Raw genomic sequence first — 25,664 nt, 5'->3', positions numbered from 1 at the left:
ATTTTTGGAGGGAGCATTTTATAATTTCGCCCTGCGTCGTCAATGCTGTATAATTTATCAGCTATTAATTGATTTTATGACCCATTTTTTTGAAATTTTTCAACAAACTGACCAGCAGGAAGTTTTCACCTGAAATAGCATGTTATCTAACGCCATGACCGATTTTCTATACTTGACGCCAAATTTCAGGAGCCAAAAAATCGTCTTCTTCACCTCCCCGGTTTTTGGTGTAAGTGAAAAGCTTCTTCTTTTATGATCGGATCTGAAAGTGGAGTTCCCGTGTCTTTCTCGTGACAAAACCAATCACCACATCGACAGCCAAGAGCAGAAGCTTTGAATTTTCCATTGTATTTCTTGTTTTTTAAAAATTTTCACATCCTTCAGTTAACGAAAAGTCTTTAGAACGTTTAAGGTCCTTTTTTCCAATCTTTAATTTTTGTCACTCCAACACATCATTTCAGAGGCTAGTTTAGTAACTGACTCACTTTTTCAGATGTTTGTAGAACACTTAGTTTCTTTTCGATTTCACACACAACACATGTCCTTTTATGATCTGTACCATATTTAGCCTCTCAGAATCCCTTACACACCTTAACCAATACTTAATAGACTGTATAAAGCTACACTGCATTTCTAAAATTAAACGCAGTATTTTAATAAACTTAGAAAGCGCAGAAATAAAACACCAGATTTAAGAACACTGTAAAGCGAACAGTCCGGCAGTACAGCAGCCTGTCAAATTAGCTCGTGGGAGGAGCGTGACTCAGACGGACACCTGTTATAACGGCAGTATAGCCGGTGGATAACGCTAGCACGACGCTGTCAGGAGCGAAGCGCAAACGGATGGTCCGAGATGTCGGTTACTTGAAGGTCGCCTATTAAAGGTTCGACTGAATTCTTAACATGTACCACACATATATGAACATATTTCATCTGTACATCTAGCGAATTTCATCCAGTAGTTCCAATTTTATGCAGCTCGACGTTTATGACGCCATATTTCCTGAACTGAGTGTCCTGCAATTAAATAATTTAGCAGTAACATCCAGTGGTACACTTGGACACAAGGAAGTGGTAATTTAAAAGTCATGCATTATGCTGCAGTTTTTCAGGCATCTCATTGTCTACGACGTCATAACTCTTGAACTATGTGTCGTAGAGAACAAACAAGTGCACTCAGTGGTGTGTGTGAATCCTGTCTGATATAAATGTTACAAATAAAGTTATTAGTAAACAAGTGATAAATTAAAACGTCTTGCACGAACAGCGAAATTGTAGACAGGGAAAAAGTTAGTCTATTACATCATTTTCTGGGGGTGTCAGCGTGAAAATGTCTCGTAAAAGTTTGAAGTTATCTGTAAAGTTCGTTACAAGTAACTAAGTCTTCTCATTCTCATATACTTGCTGGATATATTCCGACTATTTGTGTATCATGAGCTGTTGACTGCCGGCCGCGGTGGCCGTGCGGTTCTAGGCGCTGCAGTCCGGAACCGCGGGCCTGCTACGGTCGCAGGTTCGAATCCTGCCTCCGGCATGGATGTGTGTGATGTCCTTAGGTTAGTTAGGTATAAGTAGTTCTAAGTTCTAGGGGACTGATGACCTAAGATGTTAAGTCCCATAGTGCTCAGAGCCATTTGAACCGTTTTAACTAGGGACTACTCTTGTTTTTGGACCTCAATTAGGTGTTTCTTACCCCCACAGTGATTCAATCCAGATAGTGATGATACGTGCAAGACGTTTGTCTGAAATTGAACCAATAGTTTCGGAGAAGATATGGAATATACAAACATCCATTTTTATAATATGTATGGATGTCTCTTGTTCCGCTACTGACGTTTCAGCACGTCACTGAGTGAGAGGCAAATGAAATATCCGGCAACGTAATTTGTAATTTCTAAAACAGGAAAACATCAGTTTCATGTAAGGCCATGTTGACGCAACGCAAGTAGGTGTAATGCAATTTTTTTTCTGATGGTTCTCTGATATATGTGTCTTCAATGTTGGGGGTAAAGCTTTTGTTTCGAATTTTCGTGGGTAAGCAAGGCTTATTGTTGCGCACGGGAGTTCTGATGCAAAGGAGCTGTGTCATGGATTAAGAGTAAGACCACCGTGGATGAGAGCACCATCCTACAATGTCGACCGGCCTTTGCCTAGTAATGGTCGCATGGAGTGGCACCGAACACGCTCTTGGCGGGAACGACTGACACAGTGTGTCTCCTGCTGCTACTAAACAACCACTGCTTACTCTGGCCACTATGCTAAACAAACACGTTTTCGTTGATCGATCCAGGAGCAAGTGCAACGCTACTTCGCATTACGGTTGTCCATGTATGTGTCGTGTGTCATATTCTATAGACTGTGTGGCTGCCGTAATTTCCGTTATTGACTTCTTCAAATTGTGTGTAATTGACAGGCATTGGGAGTGAACCTGATAGAAATCAATCGTGACAATGGTTACTTGCTGACAAATTAAAACTGCTTGTCGGATCTAGAGGTGTTCTCAGTTCGTTGGCATACTGCAGATTGCACTAGCCGAAATCTTCGGTCTTTTCTAACACATATTTTTTATCCCCTGCTAAGTTTGCTCGTTTATCCTTTTTTAATCAACTGCGTTGTCATTCCTCTCCAATTATTTCTCATGACTATAAAAGCGGAGAATGATGCACCTATTTTCCAAATTCATTCGAGGGAAATGATACATCAGTTGGTAATGGATAATGTTTCTTATTTGAGTACGCTAGTTTTCAGAATTTTTTAAGCACTTCTTATCAGACGGAAGCTACTATTTGATGGACGTATGATGTTTTCACATAATGGTTTTTTAAAGTAGAGTCGTTCTGTGTGTGTTAAGGTTATTAGTGCGCTGTATTTTATAAGTTCATGAATGATTATTATTTGATTTCTAGTTGACATTCAATTACAATAATGTCTTTGTTTGTGTTATTAATTTCTCCAGATGTAACCGATTTTTATACCCGTTCCTTTCAGAGATATTTAATACAAAACCAAAATCACTACAGTGTGTTATCATTCAGTGCAGTGCAGCAGTACCTAAAATATTTTTTTTATAAACCATTTCTTATTCTGACCGAATACTCAATGAAGAACCATAGCTTTGATCACCTAAAACAAGTATCTTGATAACTGCTGTCCAAAGTGTTGTTTTGTAAACGTGCTACTATTATTTATGAAGACTTATTAAGATATTCTCATAATTCTTCAAAGATAGAAGAGTACTCAGAGCACGATGTACGTGGGAAACATGACTTTGTTTCGTCGGTACTTCTGTCTCCTCAAAGACTTTAGAATTTCGTGAAGGAATGCGCACTACAGCCGACCATAACCCATATTCGTCTCTTCATACAGTTGCTACTCATGAGGTTGTGTTTTGCGCAATGTTCGTAACTACTTAGAGTTCTACACATGTATGTGCTATACATGGCACCTTCGTTGCCATAAATTAGTTTAAATGTCAAGATGAGCTAATTTACTTGCTTTTCAGTTATATTTCCTATATTAATATTGGCTGTCACGTCGTATCAGAAGACTTTGTCTTTAAATTATCTAATTTTTTATTTATATTTATTCGTAACATTGTAACTGAAAGATCTTACATAAAGTACATTAATTTTTTTGAATCGTCCAAGATCACTCCATCGGCAAATCCAGTGTAGTATATTAATTAATTCTTACCATTTATATGTTTTGCCCCACTTTTTACCGCTTCTATTCATAATTTTCTTCTTTAACCGTAAAATATTTGGGTAGAATAATAAAAAAATTATGTTCCTCACTGTTGTAATCATTTAATAACTCGTAGCACTTTTACGCATCATGGAACGTTAAGTAATTCTTCATTTCTTATTAAGAGCGAACTTCTTCAGATGGTCATTGATCCTCTTCCTGTTACATGGTGTCAAATTTCTCCTACATGGTGAAGGCACTGAAACATTTGAAAGATAGCTATTTACTGACACTCCGAATAGTACTGAGTCAATGCGATTTACTCTCTCACAGTCCAGAGGCTTGCGACATGTGACAACGAAGAGAGAGAGAGAGAGAGAGAGAGAGAGAGAGAGAGAGAGAGAGAGAGAGAATATAAGATAAACATTTTTCATTAAAATCGACATACGCTTTTAAGAAACGTACAAAATGTATTTAGAAAATAAAGAGCACAAATTTCAGACACATCCATCACTTAATCAAACAATTATACATGTTTCCCACTCAACTAAAATAGTGAGATGGATTGTTTTCATGGCCATGTTTAGTAGAAATTAATTCCTTTCATCTTTCTTCGCACGTTCGTCTTGGTATTTTATATCCAGTTCAGCGGAGAGCAGGAGATACATCCCAGCAATCATTTCCTTCCTCTGGGATCTGGACCATTGTTTATCAGTTCTTATCTGTTCAGAAGCTGTATGTTATTCTAAAAGGTTTCATGAAATTCGTATATCTGTCTCGTCTCAGGCTCTTCCAGACAAAGTAATGTGGATTCAATATCTGTACGGCCTCTGGAATCAGTGACAACGTTTGAAACAATACTGTCGGCCCTTTCTTCCGACTGTAACTGTGAAATATTGGAAACAGATCTGCAACAAAATATTTCTTGTTGTAGTTTGTGATCTGTGACAGTATACTGTTTAGGGAAAGTTTATAATCACAACTAAATTTAGTTGTATCCGCATGTGTTATTAAAGTAACAACAATTCACTCATTGTGTTACATGATGTTCTTAGATATCTGAATTGCGAATGCAGTGCTACAATTTTTTTGCTATGGCTTAATAGGTTTTGAGAACTGATGGTTTCTTGTTCATATAAACAGCTAAAAAATCATGTTTTTTCGACTAATATATTTTCATTCTTTAAAACTGCTGGATCATCATCTTCGAAAGTAATAATGCCGTTCATATTGCCATAGAGATCACAAATATTATGATAAAATGGGAAAAATGTCCTGCTCATTTGGTCTCCTCTCAGACATACATTTTCTCTCTTGTAATCTCTGTGGTAGAATTGGTCGGTTTCCTTCCTTGGTAATTACAGATTACTAACACTTAGATGAGCTGTGACTGTGCATTTGCTTTCTCCGTGTGTTTTTGTGAGTGATACGCAGACACAATAGGTCTAGATGTTTCATATCGGAAGTTATCACGGAACGAATGTGACCGATTATGCCAGCGAATTAATTAGGGGAAAAATTTTATTTGAGAAGTCACCAAATGAGTATGAACTTTTTCTCCAAATTGTATCAGTATTTGTAAGTTTTCTATGCTTTAATGAAACAGCAGTAAACATTTAGCAGCTGTAGGACTAGCAGCTTTCGAGAAAGGTAACATTTAAGTTTGAAAACAGGGTTTTTTAGATCTGTGTGTAGAACGGAGAAACATTCTCTCCAAAGGTATTAGAGATACAGCTGTGAAATTTTAACTGCAAATACATAATATAGGTAACTAGTAACATCATACAACTAATTGCCTGAAATGCTGTTACTTTAAAGACACAGTCGATTCTACGAAATTATATTTTCTGCAAGCATTGTAAGAGGTAAATTTATTATCCCCAAAGGTAAAGAAGCGGGACCTTTTCGCAGGTGGAAGCAGTATACTTAAAATCAACAAATTTACTTAATACTGTTCGTGAGGGACTGTGTGCAGGCATGCCATGTGACGATACGTAACACATTTCTTGGTTTCGCTGAAACATTTGATCCTGTTAGCAGCTTTCGTTCGCTTGTATTTCTCCGCCATGAGTCCCTAACGTTTCTCCATATGCTCTTGAAAATATCACTAGAAATTCCACGAAATACGGGTTTATTAAAAATAAGAGCATATTAGGTTAGATATAATTTTTTCAGGTTCTTTGCATCAGGAGAATCTTACCCATATCTTGTGTTTTCAGTTTAGAATTTTTTAAACGTTTCATCTTGTTCCTATAGGTATGACGGTTGTAGGTTAAAACTTTTCATCTAATAAAACAGTCACAACCGTATAACCATATATATTTATTTACTGGCGACCGATTTCGAACACTGTTCTGGTCATCATCAGACCACCTACTCTGTGAAAAGAGTAACATGAATGTCCTTAGAGGAATGCCAATTACAAGCGCATAAATAAATAAAGCATATCAACAAATACGTAAAAGAAAGGCAGATATATCCATGGGAGTGTGAGAAAGCTGGCGAGGAGCAGGCGCCACTGTTGGAGGCATATAACCACTGCTGCATGACGTACAATTTACGTTGCTTAAGTAGAGGAAGCTCCACCCACCGTTTCCAGCGTTACACGACAAATAAAGGCTAAATATTATTATTTGTGTACAATGTTTACATACAGACATTAAGTATATCTAAAAATAAAAATTAGCTTTACCAAATCATAATATAAAACTTAAAATTAAAGAAAAAGGAAGAAAATAATCTACTAATGTATAAGAATAAGAATGGCGTCCTATTTAGAACCCCGAGTGTTACAATCATCAGGCAAAGATGTTTAGCAGGGGCACCACCAGTAACAATAGTAACGTTCTGAAGGTCGATGCATTACGATTACACAACAAAGATACATAACTATTGGCTTTCAATCTTTGGTTTCGCAGTAATCAAGGTACTATCATCATAATCGATATGTTGCTGCTACCGATCAGAAAACAAAATATCAATTATATATTGAAAATTATTTCAATCACGGTTATATTCAAAATGAACCTGGACTGTAACTACTAAAAGAAGTTAGGAGCAAACAATATTAACATATAAAACATTTATAGGGCACAAGTGCATAGCATATTTCAGGTATAGACGGTGAGAAAGTATTACGTATACTCATGGCGATCGTGAGAAGATCAGTATGTTCCTATTCATAATATCACGCACAACATTAGATGTGAGGCATTAATCACCGCCAGATTTGACAATTATGTTTCAAACATTATAAACAGTAAACAACCCCAATGGAATAAACAACAATAAATTGAAATATACCTTTGACACTGAAATATTCGTTTTACAAAACAGGATGTAACATTTGCATTAACCAACATCTAATAACATGTCGGTGTTTACTGTATGGGGATACACTTTTGTTTTTATTGTTACCAAAGAACCCGTACGCACTTTCCTAATCATCGTTGCCTTACCCCTTTGTTGTAGCACACACGGCCCTGTACAGGGCACCATGCGTATTCTTATTTGTTAATAAATGGTTCAAATGGCTCTGAGCACTATGTGACTAAACATCTAAGGTCATCAGTCCCCTAGAACTTAGAACTACTTAAACCTAACTAACCTAAGGACATCACACAACGCCCAGCCATCACGAGGCAGAGAAAATCCCTGACCCGCCGGGAAGCGAACCCGGGAACCCGGGCGTGGTAAGCGAGAACGCTACTTCACGACGACGAGATGCGGGCCTCAGGGTAGTACGCAACGTGGTGTAAAGATGAATATAATGTGACAAACGAACTTCTTGTTTACTAAACAGCATTTGGGAAATCTATGGTGAATTATTTTTGCCACTTACATTGAATTCATCCCGCCCCAATACACATCTTATAAGAAGTAATTAAAATTGATAGAACTGGGGCCACATTTGCCTGCAACATACGCACATTACAGCAGCGAGATTTCCAAAACCTTACTTTAGATGGCATTGTAGTATGACATAAATCTTAAGAGTCTTAGGAGCAAAGGCTCTCGAATTCCGCAGATGGTTCTGCTTACTACAGAAAAAATTTATTAGAGGTGATCCGATGAAGATTTTAAATGAGAACACTGAGTTCTAGTCAGATGAGAATGAAGTTACACAGATAACCGTTCATGTCGAAATGGATAAATAAGACTGAAACACGACGAAAACGAAGAAAGACCAAAAAATTCTCCATTTTCTGGCCTACGAAGACCAAAAATGGATATATATTTAGTTATGCTTCATCTTTTGGTAAGTAAAAAAAATAATTATCTTCAACTTCCGAAAGCTACTCACAAAACTTCTCTGCTGGCTTATAGAATAAACTGCTATATACGGCAGTACAGCGGGAATACGGGCAGGCAAGCAGGATTCCCTTAGCCTGCTCTTGTTGGGCATAGCTTGGTTTGGATGCAAGTAAAGCAGCTTACGTCTTGTGCTGATAAAGTGCGGCAGCTTGCCGGCCTGTCTAACAAGCAAGGATGGGCGGATCAAAATCGGAATGTGTAGTCCTCGGAATACCCACTGGCCGCGCGTAGCAGCCCACACAAACAGCACGCGTGCGGACAGGCAGCTCCTCTCGGCACGTGCTGTCCTGTCTTAACCGTAGGCCACTGATGCACCTTCGACAATGCAACTGTGTTCACATTACTGGACGCGGCGGCCCGGGATGGTAGGTAATGGCCCAGCACAAACCGCCGTCCTGACTGTTCCAACAAAGAGCGTACAAGACTACACCACACCGAGCGAGGTGGCGCAGTGGTTAGCACACTGGACTTACATTCGGGAGGACGACGGTTCAATCCCGCGTCCGGCCATCCTGATTTAGGTTTCCCGTGATTTCCCTAAATCGCTCCAGGCAAATGCCGGGATGGTTCCTTTCAAAGGGCACGGCCGACTTCCTTCCACATCCGCCCCTAATCCAATGAGGCCTATGACCTCGCTGTATGGTCTCCTCCCCCCAAAACCAACCAACCAACTACATCACTTCGTTTTATGAACTTGCTTTTCCTTAAAAGCCTTATTTCCCTTGTGGAGAAAGAAACGGCCTACTTTTCGTGTCACGTGAATTTTTAGTTCATCAACGTTTCTCAATTCATTTTGAAGAATGTATGCGGTTAAGAATTCTGGTTCTTGTACATTTTGTTATGTAGCATCTTCGATCCGTAATAAGCCATTTAACTTTCCTTAATTCGTAACAGCCTCAGTGAAATGACACTAATCGTCAAACACGCGGACTTAATTTGCAAACGTTGTAGTGAAAAAGTGATAGCGTGTAACTTACTGTTAGATCCGTTTTAGGACAAATATTATTGCGAGTCAAACATAGCTGAAAATGCAATAACGTTTCTAAACTGGTGGTGACATTTATATCTGCGTCCGTTCAGAAGCAAACGCTAGTTACTGAGTGGCATCAATGCCACGACCACAAGCCCACGAAGCTCGCGCGTGTTTAGCGTAGTGACAGACACTGCAGGAAGGAAAAAACGAATTTTGCCGATGCATGCAGGCCAGGTTTTAATGATTCAGCTCCACAAAACTCTAGATATACGGTATGTTTGCATTGACGTGAACCAACTAAAGATTCGAAAAACGGAACGGAAAACTTCGTTACAATACGAGTAACTTATTTGCCACAAATATCAATATCAGGCCATTTCATTTGAACTCACATCTCCAGCACTCAAGTAATGTCTGAAAATCAATATCCGTCATTAGAACACCAGCATACAAATACGACGGTAATCAACTGCAAGACCAGGCACACTGGATATTTGTCGATTACAGCGCCAAGTACCAAGAGTCAGAAAAAATGATTTGGGTAAATTGTACGTTTTTGGAGGCGTATAATCCGAATATGTAGCAATATTAGAGAGTAAAGGTGATTCCTGTTTGAAAATACAAAGTTGATCCCACCCACACGGTAGAAGTGGTTAAGAGGTGGTCACAGAGAAATGTGAGCTTTACCGGTATTTACTTTTCTACTAGAATATTTTTTTTTCGTACGATGCTTCGCTATCGAGATATTTAGTTGGCTCAAGTTAAAACAAACACCCTGTATTCTAATTTATCCTCGGGCGTTCACCGATTACACTGGCTATGGTTTTGCAATAGGCCACACTTGTCACTATACAAGGCAAGAAATTATTTTTGCTCAACATACGACAATTAGTGAAATTTACATGTAGGATTTTGAAATAGAGGATAAGAAAAAAATTATATTAGACTTTTCTGTAAATTGACTGTATTAAAAACTTGCAACATTCAACTTCATTGCTTTCTTGTTGGAGATGTATACCGGCGGAGACCAAAAACTAAAATTACTTTTACAGAAATTTCTACGTTTGTGTTGACTAATGCACAAGGAGTTTGGTTTTTTACTTTGGATCTCATTTCCGTCCCTAAGGGTTTCCGATTTCGATATTTCTATTTTTACAGAAGGACAGAAGTAAGTTCACAATCTTTTAGCCTTTTAACATCGAAATCATTAGAGACGGTTAACAAAAAGAATAATGGGTAGGTACAGCACACAGTCAAACAGTCTATGGCAGGTAGACTAATTTAGCCAATCGATGCAGGTGTGCGCGGCACCTTTTTCCATAGGCGAGCCGAGCTGCAGCCGGATGGGGCAGCTGATATATAATGTCGTAGATAACTAGATAACGTAGGTGCAGCCATCGGTCTGTTCTATCGTATGGAATATTCACTTATTTACTTTAGTGGTATTGTTTTGACAGTGTGGTGACTCGTAAGCGTTTATGCTCTGAAGAAATAGGAGGCTTTGGACTCATTTCTTGAGCAGCAACAGATATTTAAGAGACGCCTTTACTACGCATAAAGACGTAAAAATTTTCTTCAAAATTTTAATTCGTATTACAGAATGAATCATAGTACATTTCAGAATGTGATGCGTAACAGTGAAGTCTTGACACATCTAGAAGTAATTAGTGTTGTCATCAGCTGTTATATCTTGTTGTGCCTTCATCAAAAGTGTTTTGTCCATTTCAAGTTGCAAAATTTCAATATTTCTCCCACCCTGTTCTTCTCTTCTCTTTTCTTGATATTGCGGTAGTCGGCAGAGGAGATTTTTCATCGATGGAGCCAAAGTCACCACTCAGAATGATTTTTGTCTTGTGCCATAAATCGAAAAGAGAAAATTCTTGAGATAATGCAAAATGACTCATTTGTTCTGTTTCCACTTGAAAGGAACTGTGCATAGCTCTTCGAATTATTGTAGTTATTAAGAAACTGTAATGCAACTAGAGCAAAGTGGAACTACTTTTCGATACGATTTTCCCTGGATCGTCAGAAATGATTTTGCCAAGTTGTTCTAGTTTATCTCTGTAACCGTACTTAAGGTGTTTCCACTTGAATTTTACCATCTTAATTGTAACAATAATAAAATTATGTGAAGAATGTGGTCTGTTTTGTTTCCTGCTGTTCCAAGTACATGAAAATACACACATCAAAAGAAGTTTGGCATCAGCCCGGCTCCTAGAACTCCTGAAGATAGGTGTTGACTGTGGATGTTCTGTCACAGACAAAGTCTGTTTGACTGTTCCGAGATGTCACTTAACCCTACCAAAGATGTAAACAACGAAGCATGAGCAGTGCCTATTAGACGGAGGAGTCTGACAGACGATCAGTTCCCGTCATTTCACCAGGAAGGAGGTACACGGCTCATGTTGTCTATAGTTCAACCACGCCTAGACGGCCAATACTGCGGTTCGATCGCATCTGCATTGATACTTTGTGCCAGGAAGGGCTCTCACCAAGGGAAGTGTCCAAGTGTCACGGAGTGAACCAAAGCGATGTTCTTCGGACATGGAGGAGATACAGAGAGACAGGAGATATCGATCACGTGCCTCGTTCAGCCCGCCCAAGGTCTACTACTGCAGTCGATGACCGCTACCTACGGATTAAGGCTCGGAGGAAGCCTGATAGCAACGCCACAATGTTGAATAATGCTTTTCGTGCAGCCACAGGATATCGTGTTACAACTCAAACGGCACGCAATAGCCTGCATGCTGCGCAACTTCACTCCTAACGTCCATGGCGAGGTCCATCTTTGCAACCACGACACCATGCAGCGCGGTAGAGATGGGTCCAACAACATGCCGAATGCACCGCTAAGGAATGGCTTCAAGTTCTCACGCATTTGCCTTCACCAGAAAATCTTCGGGGACGTGCTTGTTGGCAACCCGCTCAGGTTGAACGCCCTAGGCACACTGTCCACCGAGTGCAGCAGGGTGGAGGTTCCCTGCATTATGATGGGCCGACTTACGCTGTTGGTGGCCATGGAAGGCGCCGTAACGGCTGTACGATATGGCAGGATATTGACGAGGCATTCGTTTTCAAGGACGACAATTCGCCGCCCCCCTCCCCCCCTCCTTATCGACCACATCTTGTGAATCACTTCCTTCAGGATACCGACGTCTCTCCACTAGAGTGGTCAGCATGTTCTCCAGACATGAAACTTATGGAACATACCCGGGATAGATTTAAAAGGGCTGTTTATGGACGCCGTGACCAACCAACCACACTGAGAGATTTAAGCCGAGATGAATATTGGGACATTCTGGACCAACATGAACTTGTAGAGAGCATGCCACGACGAATACAGGCTTGCATCAGTTCAAGAGCACGTGCTACATATTATTAGAGCTACCGGTGTGTACAGCATTCTGGACCACCACCTCTGAAGGTCTCGTTGTATGGTGCTTCAACATGCAGTGTGTGGTTTTCATTAGAAATAAAAGGGCGGAAATGATGTTTACGTTGATCTCTATTCCAATTTTCTCTACACTTTGCTGAACTCTCTGGACGAAACTGATGCAATTTTTTTTTTAAGTGTGTAGTTGGACTAAGTAAATGTAAATGGACCAGGTAACTTTGGATGTTCATTATAACACTTGTAATTCTTCTTCAATGACTCTTAAATGTGAAATAAATTCTTGTTTATCACTTGTGCATTGAAACTTTTGATAAAGGCAGACGGGAGATATGTGTTACTTGTACTGCAGAAGCTGAAGGGAGCTCAGTGACTTGGGCCGGCCGCTAGTTCGAGCCGGAAACATTAAATACTAGCTGAGTACCCGGAGTTGCTCGGATAATTATTTATTCCAAACTTCTATTAGTCCACGCCTCCTCACCCCTCTCTCTCCACATTTCCACCTACCCCTCTCTCTGCCCACCTCTTCCACACGCCCTACCACTTCCCATCTTATGCTAACCCTGTCCCTGACCATCCCCTCCTTCCCTGCTATCTATCAACCAGCTCCTTACCCCCTGTCTATCTCCTCCTCCCCCTGTCTGAAAGAAATTTCCAAAATATAACTAATATGTGTACCCAATTTGGATGAAATCGTTCCCAGGACTTAAAAAGAGCTTCCTACCTATGGCCACTGCCAGTGAAATGTGTTTTGACTAGAGATAGTAGTAAAAAAAAGTAATAAATTAAAATCTCATACGTGATGCGGCTGTTTTTCACGCATGGCAGTGTTTATGACGTCACATCTCCTTAACTATGTGTTATACAGTGAAATATTTCTCTAGGTACATTCTTCGGCAGGTGTGGATACTGTTGGCGAAAAACATTGCGAACAGAGTTAGCTGTAACAAAGTAATAGATTTTTAGCCCACCTGGGTAGCCGTGTGGTCTAAATCACTGCCTCCCGAGCGGGAAGGCGTGCCGGTCCCTGTGTGCCGGCCAGCCTGTGAATGGTTTTTAAGGCGGTTTTCCATCTACTTCGACGAATGCGGGCTGGCTCACCTTACTCCATCTCAGTTACACTATGTCGGCGGCTGCTATGCAGACACTGTCTCCACATACGCGTACACTATACTTACACTACCACGCAGACATTGGAGTTACACTCGTCTGGAATGAGACAATAACCCTAGGTTCGGTGTAGGGCGGCGGTGGGGTGAGTGGACCGCTGTAGCCTGTTGTGGGGTTGTATACCATTGAGGGCTACGGCGGGGACGAAGCCTCGCCGTCGTTTCTAGGTCCCTAGTTCAATACATGCACATATGCATACTATAGGTTTATAAGTCTTGCATGATGCGGTAGTTTTTCCCTAGTGTCAATGTTTACAGTGTTATAGTTCCTGAACTGTGTCGTAAAATGGTGCAAGTTTGTGTCACAATCAGTAGTATATGTGAATACTATCTGCAAATTGTGCCACGAACACATTTAGGAGTAAAGTAGCTATAAATAAAAACATCAGCCTTCATGAAGCAGTTTTACTGAATTAACAGTGTGTGGTGTGCGTACTGTAAGACCTTCGGTACACACATCATCAGATTATTTTACTGGTCGCTCTAACGAAGTAGGCGAGTGTCAGTACTACGTCTGGTGGTCTTATTGTGGCGTGTTTATCTTCTGCCGTTAGGTCAGACGATAGAAGTGCCATTTGCACGCTTAGAGTAGCAGATTTACGGTGACCAGCTTTAAACAGAGCTTGATTAATTTTCATACACATTCATTAAAGTAATAAAAAAGCACTCCGTCTTCAGGCCATAAGTGGCCCATCGGGACCATCCGACCGCCGTGTCATCCTCAGTTGGATATGCGGATAGGAGGGGCGTGTGGTCAGCACACCGCTCTCCCGGTCGTTACGATGGTTTTCTTTGACCGGATCCACTACTATTCCGTCTAGTAGCTCCTCAATTGGCATCGTGAGGCTGAGTGCACCCCAAAAAATGGCAACAGCTCATGGCGGCTGGATGGTCACCCATGAAAGTGCCGACAACGCCCGACAGCGCTTAACTTCGGTAATCTTACGGGAACCGGTGTATCCACTGCGGCAAGGCCATTGCCTTATTAATATAATAGCAAGCATAAAAATAATGTAACTTGGTTCTGGATGCTATTTACAATTGACAATCTGAAGTTCCTTTGGTCTTGGTACGTTAATCTTATTCTCACATATCTCTGATACTTGACAAAGTGTCTATACACTTCTCTTGATGGCTATGTACAGCAATATGATATTCTTATTAGGTGCAGACTGAAACTTTACTATAGACTGACACAGACAAATGCAGACTAATGCACACTAATACAGACTCGTACAGACTAATGCAGACTGAGTAATCGGAGGTCAGTACACTCGTTATAATACCTCGCGCGTTCAATGTGATCCACGAGGAGAAAAGGTTCTACGTTAGCAGCAATCTCATTGGCTGCGTTACATATTATTACGCGGATCGGCGCAAGTAGAATTTGGTCCGTTTCTAAGACAGCGCCATCTCGTAGTGCGGAGACGGACGAGCGCTGCGCCTACGCTGTTGTGCTTAGCGGGGCGCGCTCTATTGGGACTGTTGTGTACGAGCTGACTACGTGGAACTATGTACACAACACAGTGCAAACGTTCACAGTGGTCGGCAGCGTGAAAAAGTTTCATAACGGTCTGAAAGTATGTTTAAAGTCTGTTTCATGTCTCTAAACGCTCTCATTCTCCAATACTGGATGATTAAAGTATGGCTATTAGTGGGTCATCGACTACACTGCTTTTTCTCCCCCCACTTCCACCCCCTTCATTGCTAGGTTGCCCTTATGACAGGGATTAAAAAAAAAAGGTTCAATTGGCTCTGAGCACTATGGGACTTAACATCTATGGTCATCAGTGCTCTAGAACTTAGAACTACTTAAACCTAACTAACCTAAGGACAACACACACAGCCATGCAAGAGGCCGGATTCGAACCTGCGACCGTAGCAGTCACGCGGACAGGGATTCCTTCCAGACAATAAGTGATATGAGTATCTCGTTTGCTAAAGTCGCTCCAGTGGCTTATGAGGATATGAGGCGCATACTTATATATATATATATATATATATATATATATATATATATATATATATATATATATGCGTAAATTCATCTTTATAACATGTATGGATACTGGAAGTTGCCTTCACGGCCTGGCTACCAGTGTGAACACCACAATGCAAAACAAGGATTTGATATCGGGGCCCATGACGGCCCTGCTCCGCAAGTGTTTGCCTGACGCGCAGTTTGAATACACGCTTACGTTTCAGCACACTCATGCTCGCAATTGGAAAAGGCCTATAAAAGACAGCCGGCCGGTGTGGCCGAGTGGTTCTAGGTGCTACAGTCTGGAACCGCGAGACCGCTACGGTCGCAGGTTCGAATCCTGCATCAAGCATGGATGTGTGTGATGTCCTTAGGTTAGTTAGGTTCAGGTAGTTCTACGTTCTGGGGGACTGATGACCTCAGAAGTTAAGTCCCATAGTGCTCAGAGCCATTTGAACCATTTATAAAAGACAAGAATATCACAACTGGAGGACGAACTTCTTTAAGCAATTTACGACAGCCCTAGAGTTAGCACAAAAAAATTTGCTGCAACATCTAACGTTAACCAAATGACTTTTGGGTCTACATCAAATGGCTCTGAGCACTATGGGACTCAACTGCTGGGGTCATTAGTCCCCTAGAACTTAGAACTACTTAAACCTAACTAACCTAAGGACATCACACACATCCATGCCCGAGGCAGGATTCGAACCTGCGACCGTAGCTGTCGCACGGTTCCGGACTGCGCGCCTAGAACCGCGAGGGTCTACATCATACAGTGCCATGTGCTGCGTGTGCAGGCGCTATCACCAGCAGATTTTCCTGTATGGGTACATTTCTGCGAATGGTTAATTGAACAATGTGTCCATCCCCATTTTAGGGCATATGTGCTGTTCACTGGTGAGGCTTTGTTTCAACGTAGTTAGACTGTACATTTTTATAATCAGCTGGTATGAGATGTTGAAAATGCTCACACAATTATGAAGTCCCGTCATCAACAAAGATTTTCTGTTAAAGTTTGTGCCGCCGCGCGTGATTAGCCGTGAGACCTAAGGCGCTGCTGTCATGGACTGTACAGCTGATCCCGGCTGAAGTTCGAGTCCTCCCTCGGGCATGGGTGTGTGTGTCTGTCCTTAGGATAATTTAGATTAAGTAGTGTATAAGCTTAGAGCCTGATGACCTTAGCAGCTAAGTCCCATAAGATTTCAAACACATTTGAACATTTTGAAAGTTTGTGCCAGCATCGCTAGTTACTGTTTGTTAAGACCTCACATTCTTCCACTCAGGCTCAACGCAGAAACTTACCAAGCTTTCTTAGAGGGTCATTTACCCGTTCTTCTCAAACATGCTCCTTTACAAGGGCGTAAAAGCATTTACTTCGTGGAAGTTGGCGCCCCTCCTTAATTCATTCATTATGTTCGTAGGCTTCTAAATAACGGTTTCTGTGAGAGAATGATAGTTCGATTTGGGTCAATTCCTTAGCCTTCACACTGTCAGAAAATAAATCTATGAGACTTTTATTTGGGTGATAATCTGAAAGCCTTTGTGTGCCGAACCCCGGTGTAAGATATACAGAATCTCCTTCCCGTATTTTGAAGGCATGTAAAAAAATACGCTACTCTTCAGGGAGACATCGGGACATGTAGTGTTTAATGAGACAGATTTTAGATGTATGTGTCGTCGCTAAGTTCATATAGTGAAGTGTTTAACGCATGCTGATACGATCTTCTCTTGTGTTTCTCCAAATAGTTCAAATGGCTCTGAGCACTATGGGACTTAATATCTATGGTCATCAGTCCCATAGAACTTTGAACTACTTAAACCTAACTAACCTAAGGACATCACACAACACCCAGTCATCACGAGGCAGAGAATATCACTGACCCCACCGGAAATGGAACCCTGGAACCCGGGCGCTGGAAGCGAGAACGCTACCGCACGACCACGAGCTGCGGACTCCCAATAATAATGTGATGATGAGTTATACAGGGGGTTCCCGTTAGAGCGTGCCAAAATGTAACAGGACATAGGGAACGCTCCACTGAAAAGTATGAGATAGGGTAACTGGGATCAAAGAAGGTAGTTTAATGAGATATGGACGTAAACGTTTCTACCGCTTCATCTAGTATTACTGTTTTCCAGGTTATTTACAACGAACATGTGTGCAAGTTTACACGAACTGTGTTGTTTACTTTCATGCACATTCTTTATTTCCTTCAAGGAAATGAATAGGACGAGCCTGATTACAAGGAAGGATTCTTGGTCGCTTGACTGGAACGAAGTTCCTGTTCCATGGCCTGCGAGGTCACCTGATCTTAATGGCCTTGATTATATTCTATGGGGACATCTAAAGTCACTTGTGTATGAGATCCCAGTGGAAACGAAGACGGAATTGTGAGCATTGTAGGTTTGTGTGATGTGATTCGAAACACACCAGGGATATTTGTCATGATGCGTCAGAATCGTGTTCGCCAATGTCTAGCTTGCATTGAGGTTGATTGTCGTCACTTTCAGCACATTTTGTAGGTACAGTAAAAATGGTTCTTCATTGTGTCAATCGCTATATTTGTAGTTAACTGTAATTAATTCAAATAAAAAAGAACAGAGTACCGTGATGTTAATCCTGTTATCTCTGTAAGCGGGCTTCTCCCACTCCAGGTTCTCTACATCAAATTATTCAGTGATGCGTCCTCTGTGTCCTGTTAAATTGTTTGCACGGCCTTATGGGAACACCCTGCAGAAAAATAACTTTAACTTGGAAATGAACAGTTTGCGGTTATATACCCACCAAACATGTTTTCTTCCTCTACTTTTGATTAATGTTTCCTGACAGTTTGGCCACATATTTTTATTACATATTGTATACGAAACTCGTTTGCCAGGTAATGAATTAAACGGCAAAATTAGTGTACAGGATCGATGCTTGACTCATCTATTTCCATGGACTCACTAGAAAAAGTACTCATCATAGAACATCTTAGAGTACGGAATTCCTAGGTCTATGCTTCTGGCACGACTTGAAGTGGAACGACCACATAAAGCGCGTTGTAGAAAGAACAAGTGCCAAACTGAGATTCACTAGAAGAAACATAAGGAAATGTAATTCATCGAGGGAAGTGGTAGCTAACAAAATCCTCGTTCACCCGTCCTAGACTAATGGTCATTATTGAGGGACTTTTATGAGTTGAGGTGGACATCAACCGCCAGTGGCAGATGCTACAGGTGGGCACAGAAGGAGCACGAGGAGGAGGAGATTAATGGTTAACGTCCCGCCGTCAACGAGGTCATTAGAGACGGAGCACAAGCTCGGATTAGGGAAGGATGGAGAGGAAGGAGAAGGAAAGCGGCCGTGCCCTTTCGAAGGAACTGTTCCGGCATTTGCCATACGCGATTTAGGGAAATCACGGCAAACCTAAATCAGGATGGCTGAACGTGGATTTGAACCGTCGTCTTCCCGAATGCGAGTCCAGTGTGCTAACTCATTGCGCTACCCCGCTCGGTTGGATGGCGCAGTAAAGCAGTGCGAAGTTTGCTGTTAAAGTCGTCGATAGAAGAGTAAGTCAATATACTATTTCGTTGCATATACTCGTACATATCGCACAATAACCATGAAAGTAAGATTAGAGGAAGTATAGCTCATATGGAAACTTACTGACACTTATTCCTTTCACACACTGTTCTAAAATGGAATCGGATATCGTTATAGGTACAGAAAGCTGGCTGAAGCCAGAGATAAATTCAGCCGAAATTTTTACAAAGGCACAGACGATGTTTAGAAAGGATAGATTGCATGCAACCGGTGGTGGCGTGTTTGTCGCTGTTAGTAGTAGATTATCCTGTAGTGAAGTAGAAGTGGATAGTTACTGCTAAATATTATGGGTGGAGGTTACACTCAACAACCGAGCTAGGTTAATGATTGGCTCCTTTTACCGACCTCCGGACCCAGCAGCATTAGTGGTAGAACAGCTGCGAGAAATTTTGGAATACGTTTCACATAAATTTTCTCAGCAAATTTTAGTCTTGGTTGGAGATTTCAATTTACCAGATATAGACTAGGATACTGAGATGTTTAGGACGGGTGGTAGCGACAGAGCATCGAGTGACATTATACTGAGTGTACTTTCCGAAAATTACCTCGAGCAATTAAACAGAGAACCTACTCGTGGAGATAACATCTTGGACCTACTCATAACAAACAGACCTGAACTTCTCGACTCTGTAAGTGCAGAACAGGGAATCAGTGATCATAAGGCCGTTGCAGCATCCCTGAATATGGGCGTTAATAGGAATATAAAAAAGGGAGGAAGGTTTATCTGTTTAGCAAGAGTAATAGAAGGCAGATTTCAGACTACCTAACAGATCAAAACGAAAATATCTGTTCCGACACTGACAATGTTGAGTGTTTATGGAAAAAGTTTAAGGCAATTGTAAAATGCGTTTTAGACAGGTACGTGCCGAGTAAAACTGTGAGGGACGGGAAAAACCCACCGTGGTTCAACAACAAAGTTAGGAAACTACTTAGGAAGCAAAGAGAGCTTCACTCCAGGTTTAAACGCAGCCACAACCTCTCAGACAAACAGAAGCTAAACGATGTCAAAGTTAGCTTAAGAAGGGCTATGCGTAAAGCGTTCAGTGAATTCGAAAGTGAAATTCTATGAACCGACTTGACAGAAAATCCTAGGAAGTTCTTGTCTTACGTTAAATCAGTAAATGGCTCGAAACAGCATATCCAGACACTCCGGGATGATGATGGCTTTGAAACAGAGGATGACACGCGTAAATCTGAAATACTAAACACCTTTTACCAAAGCTGTTTCACAGAGGAAGACGGCACTGCAGTTCCTTCTCTAAATCCTCGCACAAATGAGAAAATGGCTGACATCAAAATAAGTGTCCAAGGAATAGAAAAGCAACTTAAATCACTCAACAGAGGAAAGTCCACTGGACCTGACGGAACACCAATTGGATTCTACACAGAGTACGGAAAGAACTTGCCCCCCTTCTAACAGCCGTGTACCGCAAGTCTCTAGAGGAACGGAAGGTTCCAAATGACTGGAAAAGAGGACAGGTAGTCTCAGTCTTCGAAAAGGGTCGTCGATCAGATGCGCAAAACTATAGACCTATATCTCTGACGTCTATCTGTTGTCGAACTTTACAACATGTTTTTAGCTCGAGTTTCATGTCGTTTTGGGAAGCCCAGAATCTACTCTGTAGTAATGAACATGGATTCCGGAAACAGCGATCGTGTGAGACCCAACTCGCTTTATTAGTTCATGAGACGCAGAAATTATTAGATACAGGCTCCCAGGTACATGCTATTTTCCTAGACTTCCGGAAGGCGTTCGATACAGTTCCACACTGTCGCCTGATAAATAAAGTAAGAGCCTACGGAATATCAGACCAGCTGTGGTGGCTGCATTGAAGTGTTTTTAGCGAACAGAACACAGCATGTTGTTATCAGTGGAGAGACATCTACAGACGTTAAAGTAACCTCTGGCTTGCCACAGGGGAGTGTTATGGGACCATTGCTTTTCACAATATATATAAATGACCTAGTAAATAGTGTCGGAAGTTCCATGCGGCTTTTCGCGAAAGATGCTGTAGTATACAGAGAAGTTGCAGCATTAGAAAATTGTAGCGAAATACAGGAAGTTCTGCAGCGGATAGGCACTTGGTGCAGGGAGTGGCAACTGACCCGTAACGTAGACAAATGTAATGTATTGCGAATACATAGATAAAAGGATCCTTTATTGTATGATTATATGATAGCGGAACAAACACTGGTAGCAGTTACTACTGTAAAATATCTGGGAGTATGAGTGCGGAACGATTTGAAATGGAATGATCATATAAAATTAATTGTTGGTAAGGTGCGTACTAGGTTGAGATTCATTGGGAGAGTCCTTAGGAAATGTAGTCCATCAACAAAGGAGGTAGCCTTCAAAACACTCGTTCGACCTATAATTGAGTATTGCTCATCAGTGTGTGATCCGTACCAGATCGGGTTGACGGAGGAGATAGAGAAGATCCAAAGAAGAGCATCGCGTTTCGTCACAGGGTTATTTGGTAACCGTGATAGCGTTACGGAGATGTTTAGCAAACTCAAGTGGCAGACTCTGCAAGAGAGGCGCTCTGCATCGCGGTGTAGCTTGCTCGCCAAGTTTTGGGAGGGTGCGTTTCTTGATGAGATATCTAATATACTGCTTCCCCCTACTTATACCACCCGTGGAAATCACGAATGTAAAATTAGAGAGATTCGAGCGCCCACGGAGGCTTTCAGACAGTCGTTCTTCCCGCGAACCATACGCGACTGGAACAGAAAAGGGAGGTAATGACAGTGGCACGTAAAGTGCCCTCCGCCACACACCGTTGGGTGGCTTGCGGAGTATGAATGTAGATGTAGATGTAGATGTAGATGTAAGTGGGAATTAACAGTGGTACTCGATGAACCATAAGTAAGGTGTCTTGCGAAATATACAGGGGGGATTTGAACTCCTAACATTTTCGCAAGTTCTTCACGATAATTTTTCACTAAATTCTTATGAGAGATCCATGGTTTTCCGTATCTCGTTACAGAGTTATTACGTTTAGTTCGACATCAAACTCTCCTTTATCTTTGACCTATAGTATGCTGAATATATTCAGTATAAATGACGAAACCATAATCTGTGTTCCTTTTTTGTAAACAAACTTATTTCATTCACTCATGGTACTTACTATTGACAACGTTATAAATGTAAATGGCTCATGGCAGTGTTGGCTGGGAAATCTCATCGGGTGGGTTCAGACACGTAGTCAGAAAGAGTGTTGTTCCCTCGCGCACATTGGCACCTTCCATTTCGGATGTGTGAGGGGTGATCTGTTTATCTACACTCCTGGAAATTGAAATAAGAACACCGTGAATTCATTGTCCAAGGAAGGGGAAACTTTATTGACACAATTCTGGGGTCAGATACATCACATGATCACACTGACAGAACCACAGGCACATAGACACAGGAAACAGAGCATGCACAATGTCAGCACTAGTACAGTGTATATCCACCTTTCGCAGCAATGCAGGCTGCTATTCTCACATGGAGACGATCGTAGAGATGCTGGATGTAGTCCTGTGGAACGGCTTGCCATGCCATTTCCACCTGGCGCCTCAGTTGGACCCGAGTTCGTGCTGGATGTGCAGACCGCGTGAGACGACGCTTCATCCAGTCCCAAACATGCTCAATGGGGGACAGATCCGGAGATCTTGCTGGCCAGGGTAGTTGACTTACACCTTCTAGAGCACGTTGGGTGGCACGGGATACATGCGGACGTGCATTGTCCTGTTGGAACAGCAAGTTCCCTTGCCGGTCTAGGAATGGTAGAACGATGGGTTCGATGACGGTTTGGATGTACCGTGCACTATTCAGTGTCCCCTCGACGATCACCAGAGGTGTACGGCCAGTGTAGGAGATCGCTCCCCACACCATGATGCCGGGTGTTGGCCTGTGCGCCTCGGTCGTATGCAGTCCTGATTGTGGGGCTCACCTGCACGGCGCCAAACACGCATACGACCATCATTGGCACCAAGGCAGAAGCGACTGTCATCGCTGAAGACGACACGTCTCCATTCGTCCGTCCATTCACGCCTGTCGCGACACCACTGGAGGCGGGCGACACGATGTTGGGGCGTGAGCGGAAGACGGCCTAACGGTGTGCGGGACCGTAGCCCAGCTTCATGGAGACGGTTGCGAATGGTCCTCGCTGATACCCCAGGAGCAACAGTGTCCCTAATTTGCTGGGAAGTGGCGGTGCAGTCCCCTACGGCACTGTGTAGGATCCTACGGTCTTGGCGTGCATCCGTGCGTCGCTGCGGTCCGGTTCCAGGTCGACGGGCACGTGCACCTTCCGCCGACCACTGGCGACAACATCGATGTACTGTGGAGACCTCACGCCCCACGTGTTGAGCAATTCGGCGGTACGCCTACCTGGCCTCCCGCATGCCCACTATACGCCCTCGCTCAAAGTCCGTCAACTGCACATACGGTTCACGTCCACGCTGTCGCGGCATGCTACCAGTGTTAAAGACTGCGATGGAGCTCCGTATGCCACGGCAAACTGGCTGTCACTGACGGCGGCGGTGCACAAATTCTGCGCAGCTAGCGCCATTCGACGGCCAACACCGCGGTTCCTGGTGTGTCTGCTGTACCGTGCGTGTGATCATTGCTTGTACAGCCCTCTCGCAGTGCCTGGAGCAAGTATGGTGGGTCTGACACACCGGTGTCAATGTGTTCTTTTTTCCATTTCCATGAGTGTGTCTGTGGAGTGTGAGAGACTCTAATGGTTGTGTGTATAGTCTAGTGTTATCACAGTGACGATGATGAGAGAAGGTGGAGGGTGCAACCTGGTGCCAGCACGTAGCCTATTCCTTTCGAATAGCACCAAGGGGCCGCAAAGAGTAACGTTCCCCTCCCGCTGAGTGGATAACCACCAACAGTGTCTCATACCCTCACATCATGATACACGGCAGACAGGTTTCCAATTTAACCGAGGACATTGTCGCAAAGACTGGTTGTCAGGAACTTAATGACACCATCTCGTCTCCCCTTACCGGCCAAATATTGTCAATGAAACTTTCATTCAGCTACATATTTCAATCAAGTTTGTAGTGTCCTGTGTTCGGCAGGAAAGAACTAACAATCAAGTTTGAACACGCTTTATTATAACTAAAGCGCCTTTTTGGCGTGCAGTAATTACCAAAGGCAGGAACAACAAGATGCACAACAATTCTTGTCATGGCAAAGCCAGATAAGAATACAAGACAGTGAAGTGAAATAATAACCAAAATACTACGCTACACAGTTACAAAGTGGCGTTACGCCCAACAGGACAAATTTATATTGAATGCTACGACGAGTGTCAACTAGGCTAGAGTCGGTGTAGGTATTGGCCAGAGCTGTCGTAGCTGTAGGTACTTACTACCAGTGTGACTCTGCTGGCGTGCTTATAATGTCGATTCGGCGGAGTGCTACACGTAGTCACAATAATTCCAAATGGTGGATCTCAGTTACATGCCTTTTAACGAAGTACTGCTGTGTTTATGCGGAAAATCTGTTGATGTTTACATCCACTGGAGATGTTTTGATCTGAGCTCTTGCAGGGAGGTCGGCAGCACACCTTGCTTGTGTGTTGTGTGGGCCCTCTAACTGATAAGGTGCCGCTATGACAGCTACTGTGTAAGAGGTCCTTCTCACTGTCCTGTTACCTTCCACCATTGACGGTATAAGGAAGTAGTCCATGAGAGCCTCCCGGAGTGGTCGTGCGATTCTAGGCCCTACAGTCTGGAGCCGAGCGACAGCTATGGTTGCAGGTTGGAATCCTGCCACGGGCATGGATGTGTGTGATGTCCTTAGGTTAGTTAGGTTTAATTAGTTCAAATTTCTAGGCGACTGATGACCTCAGAAGTTAATTCGCATAGTGCTCAGAGCCATTTGAACCATTTAGTCCATGAGGAATCAATATGTCCCTTCATACCTCACCCCAAACTTTTATCATTAACTAAAAGACAAACTGAGTAAATCTCAATAAAACCTCTTGAACTAAACGTAAGGAATAAATTTTAGTATCACAACTATTTTATACATAAAATACTAGGATATATGAATCAACACAGAGAATATACTGATACACACGTTAGCCATACCCTCACTTTGGACGCATCATTCCTACACAATGCCTTAAGATATTCTATATTTTGTCCTAGCTTTAACATTCAAAAGTGGACATTTACCATAGGCGTATCTTAATTTTTAAAAAAAACATTCACTTCACAATTTTATTGTTATTTCTTTATTAGTTACCCATTTGTCGCCCCCCCCCCCCTATAATAGCTTCTTCTTCATTTCATTAGTCATTTTATAACCCCCCCAATCCACCCTTCTACAACTCCCCCCCCCCCCCCTCCTTACACTTACACTCCATGTGCCTACAGTCTTCAATGACTGATTCAGTGTATTCTTGACCTTGTGTTTCTTCTCAATTGTTTATTACCTCTCTAAGAAGTAACTTAATAATGTTACATTTGTCTTTGTTGTTAAGAAATAGGAATTAACCTACTTAAGGCTTTCATATGTGGTAGCTGATTAAATTGTTAACATTACTATGTCATCTTTACAT

This window comes from Schistocerca gregaria, chromosome X (assembly GCF_023897955.1).
Source record: "Schistocerca gregaria isolate iqSchGreg1 chromosome X, iqSchGreg1.2, whole genome shotgun sequence".
NCBI classification, from domain to species: domain Eukaryota; kingdom Metazoa; phylum Arthropoda; class Insecta; order Orthoptera; family Acrididae; genus Schistocerca; species Schistocerca gregaria.
This window is presented reverse-complemented; position numbering follows the sequence as displayed.